The sequence below is a fragment of the Haliotis cracherodii genome, unplaced genomic scaffold (assembly GCF_022045235.1).
Source record: "Haliotis cracherodii isolate W230 unplaced genomic scaffold, xgHalCrac1.p SCAF_11, whole genome shotgun sequence".
In the NCBI taxonomy this organism is placed as follows: domain Eukaryota; kingdom Metazoa; phylum Mollusca; class Gastropoda; order Lepetellida; family Haliotidae; genus Haliotis; species Haliotis cracherodii.
In genome coordinates this window covers 14,363,162-14,370,476 of record NW_027266266.1, presented here as the reverse complement: position 1 = coordinate 14,370,476, position 7,315 = coordinate 14,363,162, and positions in this window count along the sequence as shown.

Below are 7,315 nucleotides of genomic sequence, written 5' to 3'. Positions count from 1 at the left end.
AAGCACCATATCACAAACTTCAGTGAAGACAAACATATTTACAGTTTAACCAAACAAGCAGTAATGATCATATCACAAACTTCAGTGAAGACAAACATATTTACCGTTTAACCAAACAAGCAGTAAGCACCATATCACAAACTTCAGTGAAGACAAACATATTTACAGTTTAACCAAACAAGAAGGTAGCACCATATCACAAACTTCAGTGAAGACAAACATATTTACAGTTTAACCAAACAAGCAGGAAGCACCATATCACAAACTTCAGTGAAGACAAACATATTTACAGTCTAACCAAACAAGCAGGAAGCACCATATCACAAACTTCAGTGAAGACAAACATATTTACAGTTTAACCAAACAAGCAGGAAGCACCATATCACAAACTTCAGTGAAGACAAACATATTTACAGTTTAACCAAACAAGAAGGAAGCACCATCTCACAAACCTCAGTGAAGACAAACATATTTACAGTTTAACCAAACAAGCAGGAAGCACCATATCACAAACTTCAGTGAAGACAAACATATTTACAGTTTAACCAAACAAGCAGGAAGCACCATCTCACAAACTTCAGTGAAAACAAACATATTTACAGTTTAACCAAACAAGCAGTAAGCACCATATCACAAACTTCAGTGAAGACAAACATATTTACAGTTTAACCAAACAAGCAGGAAGCACCATATCACAAACTTCAGTGAAGGCAAACATATTTACAGTTTAACCAAACAAGCTGTAAGCACCATCTCACAAACTTCAGTGAAAACAAACATATTTACAGTTTAACCAAACAAGCAGTAATGATCATATCACAAACTTCAGTGAAGACAAACATATTTACAGTTTAACCAAACAAGCAGGAAGCACCATATCACAAACTTCAGTGAAGACAAACATATTTACAGTTTAACCAAACAAGCAGTAAGCACCATATCACAAACTTCAGTGAAGACAAACATATTTACAGTTTAACCAAACAAGCAGGAAGCACCATATCACAAACTTCAGTGAAGACAAACATATTTACAGTTTAACCAAACAAGCAGTAAGCACCATCTCACAAACTTCAGTGAAAGCAAACATATTTACAGTTTAACCAAACAAGCAGTAAGCACCATATCACAAACTTCAGTGAAGACAAACATATTTACAGTTTAACCAAACAAGCAGTAAGCACCATCTCACAAACTTCAGTGAAAACAAACATATTTACAGTTTAACCAAACAAGCAGTAAGCACCATATCACAAACTTCAGTGAAGACAAACATATTTACAGTTTAACCAAACAAGCAGGAAGCACCATATCACAAACTTCAGTGAAGACAAACATATTTACAGTTTAACCAAACAAGCAGGAAGCACCATATCACAAACTTCAGTGAAGACAAACATATTTACAGTTTAACCAAACAAGCAGGAAGCACCATATCACAAACTTCAGTGAAGACAAACATATTTACAGTTTAACCAAACAAGCAGGAAGCACCATCTCACAAACTTCAGTGAAGACAAACATATTTACAGTTTAACCAAACAAGCAGGAAGCACCATATCACAAACTTCAGTGAAGACAAACATATTTACAGTTTAACCAAACAAGCAGGAAGCACCATATCACAAACTTCAGTGAAGACAAACATATTTACAGTTTAACCAAACAAGCAGGAAGCACCATATCACAAACTTCAGTGAAGACAAACATATTTACAGTTAAACCAAACAAGCAGTAAGCACCATCTCACAAACTTCAGTGAAAACAAACATATTTACAGTTTAACCAAACCGTATAAAAATTAAAAGCAAATGCCAGTGTCTGGGTCATATCATTATGCGCAAAGGGTTGTGTGGCAGTTAAAAAATATCCCAGTGTCTGACAACTGGGTGTCTGACAACTGGGAGGACCCCAAATAAACAGTTGTCTGTCAATCTGTATTTGACCGCCTCCATGGTCTAGTGGTAGAGAGTCCGCCCGGAGAGCGGAAGGTCCGGAGTTCTATCCCCGGCCGCGTCATACCAAAATACGTTAAAAGAAGGTACTTGTTAATACCCTGTCTGGCGCTCGGCATTAAGGGGCTAAAACAAGGACTGGTCGGCTCGGAGTCAGCATACTGTGTCTGAGTGGGGTATTCATGTTAAACTGCGGCATAGTATCCCAGTGACCTAGCACTATAAATTAGTCCGGACTAGTACAAACAGCCATACAAACACACAGACGTACATAACTGCAATAATCTTGGACGCGACGTTAAACCCAATTTCACCTCACCTGTTTGTTTTTACAGGCCGCCTGGAACATAACTGATCGGCGCCTAAAACAATAAACGGTGTGATCATTTTGACGCAAAACCCTAATAGACTACCAACACGCCATGAGTACAATAACTGCTCCAGCATACATTACACAACGAGACTCATAACTGTGATAACATGTTTGATTATTTAGTCATGGGTACAATGACTGCCACACGCTCGAGCAGTGGGTGGTCTACACTTCCTTGTAAGACATTTAGGAATTGTGTCTGAATGAAAACTTGTAGTTCTGAGTGAGTGAGTGCTTGGGGTTTTACGCTGCTTTTAGCAGTATTCCAGTTGAAGACAGTCTCCGTGGTCTAGTATACAGAGCGTCTGTCAGGAGAGCGGAAGGTCGGGGGTTCGATCCCCGGTCGCGTCATACCAAAATACGTTTAAAGATGGTACCCGTTGTTATCCTGCCTACCGCTCGGCATTAATGAGCTAAAACAATAACTGGCCGGCTTGGAGTATATTGTGTTTGAGTGTGGTATTCATGTTAAACCGTAGTATTGTATCTCAGCGGGCATGGTATCAGTATAAAACCGGCATTAGTCCGGACTAGTACAGTACAGCACACATACACGCACACACACACACACGCACGCACGCAAGCATGCACACCCACACCCACACCGACGTCGCAATAAAAGTGCAAAAATCTATCGTAGGTTTCCTTCGTGCACAAGGGAGGCCACTGTGCTTAGCGAATTGCGATGACATTTCAGATGACATTCTCATTTGGACCTGGACAGTTATAACTGGAATTTCTAAATGTGTATTTTTTTAGTGAGTGAGTGAGTATGGTTTTACGCCACTTTTAGCAATATTCCAGCAATATCACGGCGGGGGACACCAGAAATGGGCTTCACACATTGTACCCATGTCGGGAATCGAACCCGGGTCGTCGGCGTGAAGAGCGAACGTTTTATCCGCTAGGCTACCCGTCAGCCCCTATTATTTTTGAATAACGGTTTGTTGGTGTGTACACATTCGTCAAACTCAGGATTAGTTCTTCAATAAGGATGAATAATAGCGACAAACCCTTTTCATAATAAAGCAGAGTCCAATGTACGATTTCGACTTTATCATAAGCATGTGTTTTTGAATCAAATAGTGATGATACCAGAGCGTATCTTGCCCAACCATAGGAACCAGTCACACATGCAAAGGGTGGAAACACGGGAACATACGGTAAGTCAAATCAGGGATATTGCAGCAGGGGTAGTGTCCGTCAGTGACATGCATCAACCAAATCAGCTAGCGTGACCGCCCGATCCTGTTGGTCGCTCTAACTGGTGTGCTAAAGACGACTACAACTAACCAAACTTTGGAAAGAGCTTTTCTGAAGGTAAGGTATCGTTCAGTGGCAGACGTCTCACACGGAACTCGATGATAGCGCATATAGCATAATACATTAGAGTCTGACCACCCGATCACGTTAGTCGCCTTTTACAAGCATGGGTTTATGTAGACCTATTCTACCCCGGATCTTCACGGGACGCCAGGGGGGTGATACACCAGCACCATGATAACGGTCAGCAGATAAATAAGTCTGGCAAGACAAAACCAGTGATACGTGATCAAACATACCGCCCCGAACATTCGATCCATTTAGTCGCTTATACAAGCATGGTTTGCTGGGGAGCTGCTCAAACCCAGTGATTGCCAGCGATTGAGCATCGATCTAGCATTTAGGATACAATAACATGCATGAACCAAATCAACGAGCCTGACCATCTGGTCCCCTAAATCGCCTCTTACGACAAGCATACTTCCTTCAACAGGGCTTTGAACATTAATCCATTTATATTTGCACCTGTCAGCTTAATGAAGGAGAAAACCTAGAGTAATGGAAATATCAGACGTTTACCACTTCAGTGAAATCCATGAGTATGGGTATGGTGCTGTCAAACCTAGACACATAATGAGGGCAAACCTGATTTCGAACTCACTATCATCGGTTTCTGGCCTTTCAAGGGACGCAACTCTGCACAGCGAATTGCAGCGCCTCAGACGACTGGACCATCCATGTCCTTCAGTTCAGGTTGTGGGGGCACGGGCGGCACAGGTGGCCCAGTCGTCTAGATTCGCTGTGCAGAGTTGCGTCCCTTTGTCACGCTGAAACCTATGATTGTGGGTTCAAATCCCGGTTCGCCCCGATTATGTTTCTAGGTTTGTCAGCACCATACCCGTGCTCGTGGGTTTCATCGAAGTGGTAAACGTCTGAGACCTGCATCACTTCGGGCTTTACTCCCACATTAAACTGACATGCCGCAATATAACTGGAATAATGTTAAAAGCAGTGTTAAACCCAACTCACTCACTCACTCACTCACTCACTCACTCAGTTCAGGTCGTCTTATAAACATACAACAACACATGGGTAGCTAACAACAATAAGTTTATTTGTGACTGAAACATTTTCCATAAAATGAAAAAAACCATGTATCTTAATTTAAGGTATCTAAAGGTATTCAAAATGTAAACACATTTTTAATTTACTGTCAAGCTTGTCAAATCGGGAGTAAACTCGGCCTAAGCCCCTGGCAGTGCTACAACGGGCATCAATGTTCAACTGGAGACGTTAGCAAGGGTAGGAACACAACGGTTATTTGTTCTTTTGAATCACCACACAATTGGATTTAGGTAGGATTTTATTATCATGAGATTAATTACCTGTTTAGTTAAAAGAAATTAACAACATGTATTAGTACTATCAGATACGACAGCAACATCTGTGAACAGAGAATATCAACATCCTCAGTTCTTCGAACAAACCTATGTCATGTGAACAGAAATAAGCTAACAATAAATAACACAATCCGTTTATTGTGGCCTAGCCTCTATCACAAGGCCACAACAAATACTGATACAGTAAGAAGCAGGGTATTTTAATCTCTTCTTTCTTGTGTCTCCCCTAGGATGCTGGTCTGGCCAGGCTGTGGAGCTCTGATGACGGGCGAGTTCCAGTCCTGCGGCGCCTCCTTCCTGTACTCCCACACCATTACCATTCTAATTGTACATGTTCTGCATCAGAATCGCACTGTAGATGGGGATTTCAATGTTAGACTGAGGAAAACCAACCACTGACATCCTGAGTTTAATTCTTTGCAGAATGGAAATGTAAGTGTGGCATGCAATTTACAATTTTGACTCATCTAATAAACAGTCATAGTATTTTGCATCCCCAAAGGCTCACAATAATAGTTCTTAATTCTTAAGAAAACAGATCTTTTCATAAACTCGTTCAGTGGCATTCAGAGGGACACTTTCACAGTCTTGCAAATTGATGCGCAGAGTTGCCCACCTCAGGTATGCCAGTAATCTACAATTGTGGGTTTGATGCCAGATTCGTACTGATATGTTTGTCAGCAACATCCTAGTTATACAAAGGTTGGCCTGAACTACCAACATGCTGCGCCATCTCTTCTCCTTTTGGATGGACTGTATCTTCATCTACACATTCACAACTCATGGAGGTCAACACATATGTACAAAGAAGACTATTGTGTTTCTCATACCCTATCCAACCAATGATACCCCACTCAATGATAAAAAGCTCTCATCTCTGCACATTTGCTACTTTAATAAATATCATCCCGTCCTGGAAAACAATTAACACTATTCCAAGGTGTATTTTATTGCCAGACATTTGAGGAAATACCTCTCCCTATTACCTTTTCAGTCTTAAGCTCACAACTGTTCTGTCTGCCAGTGCTGACAGTTCAACTGTTGTACCGGTATTTTGAAAATAGTTCCATTCATTAACCTACTCATCCTTATTCCATGATGGTCCATAAATTTGAGTCTGGACCAGATAATCCAGTCATTGGCCTCAAGAGCAATGATCCTTGCAGTTGGGATACAATGACATGCAGCAACCAAGTCACCAAGCCTGACCAACCGATCCACTTAGCCACCTCTTACAAGTCTGGGTTGCTGGGGACCTATCCATCGGTGATGACACTGAACCAATATTTGCACATATCTTAAACAACGGACAACGTATCAGTTTTATTCTCCTCACAAAAAATTATTTTATTTTTATTTTTTAATATATTTTTCAGGGTTTCCACTGGCTTTTGAAACTACCAGTCCTTGTGGACTGGTAGTTCTAAAAATGACCAGTCACCCCTTATTTTTGCCAGTCCCAACTTTCAACAAATAAAGAAACGTATGAAAATTATTTGGTTTTAATTCTTTCAACATCATGTTCAGTGCAAAGATGTCTGAAAGGTCTGAAGTAACTTAGCTCTACATCATTCACACAAACTTTAGTCACAATTTTCTCTTCTTTTTTTAAAATATTTCGAGACGAAGTCACTACAAATGGATATTTAACCTAGAAAGAGATATGGGGAAACCCTGATGGTAGCAGACAAGCTGACTTAGTTCGAAAAATGAACGTATATGAACATCATTGGTGTTTTGTTCAACAACAACGATTTATAAGGGTCTTTATTTGCCAGTTCACATGGACTTTGCAAGGTCAAGCCTAATGTTACCGGTAAAAAACTGGTAATTACCGGTAAACGGGAACGCTGTTTATTTCTGTCTAACTTGATGTCTGTGAAGCTGGGCATGAAGATGAGCAACATAAAATGATAATATGGATGGCCTAACGGGGATGAGGGATCATCGCATCAGTTTAGGAACAGGCCTTGGCATTCCACAAAGTGATATAAGAGCTATAACTGTCCATATAGTCTATGCTAAACAATGGTCGGGTGGTCAGGCTCGCTGACTTGGTTGATGCATGTCATCGATCAAAATTGTGTGGATCGATGCTCATGATATCAATCACTGGATTGTCTGGTCCAGACTGGATTATTTACAGACCCCCGTCATATAGCTTGAATATTACTGAGTGCGGCGTTAAACAACAAACCAACCACCCAACCAACTAAACAATGGGAGATAAGATCATCTTAGCGCTAAGATGGCATTGTGGGACAGGGCCCAGGTTTGTATCTGTCAATCTCATTGGGCAGGTGTATGATGGGAAGCACTATTGT